Source organism: Etheostoma spectabile, chromosome 6, assembly GCF_008692095.1.
Source record: "Etheostoma spectabile isolate EspeVRDwgs_2016 chromosome 6, UIUC_Espe_1.0, whole genome shotgun sequence".
NCBI lineage: Eukaryota > Metazoa > Chordata > Actinopteri > Perciformes > Percidae > Etheostoma > Etheostoma spectabile.
The window spans coordinates 22,328,730-22,329,155 of NC_045738.1; the positions used below are offsets into that span (position 1 = coordinate 22,328,730).

The 426-nt window shown below is 48.6% G+C and overlaps 1 protein-coding gene across 4 annotated transcripts in view; it reads right to left on the bottom strand.

Moving 5' to 3' along the window:
• LOC116690929 (antizyme inhibitor 1) overlaps positions 1-426 on the bottom strand; it is a 45,282-nt gene that overhangs the window by 25,599 nt on the left and 19,257 nt on the right. The gene's annotated exons all lie outside the window — the stretch shown is intronic.

Below are 426 nucleotides of genomic sequence, written 5' to 3' on the forward strand. Positions count from 1 at the left end.
ATGCTCAGTACCTATACGTGCACTAAATGTAGAGATGTCAGAGTGGGGGGGGGGCTGCAGCTGTCAATGGACAGTCGCCCCGAGCAGTTGGGGGTTTGGTGCCTTGCTCAAGAGCACCTTTGCAGAGCCCAACTGGCACATCTCCAGGTACCAGTCCACCACCACACACTGGTCCACATGGGCCCTTAGGAACCATGCAACCCTTTGGTTCCCAACCCAACCCCCTACAGACAGAGCTACTGCCACACATATCAGGGTGCGTTTCCTTTTGTTTACTTTATTTCCCACGTCCTCATTCAAACACAATTTCATGAGGTACGGAGACAGAATGAGACAACTTCAAATTTTCTTCAAGCTCATTCCAGATCTGCGCTCCCTTACAAACTACTAGGCTTGTACACTTTAACCGTTGTTTTTTTTTTTTTT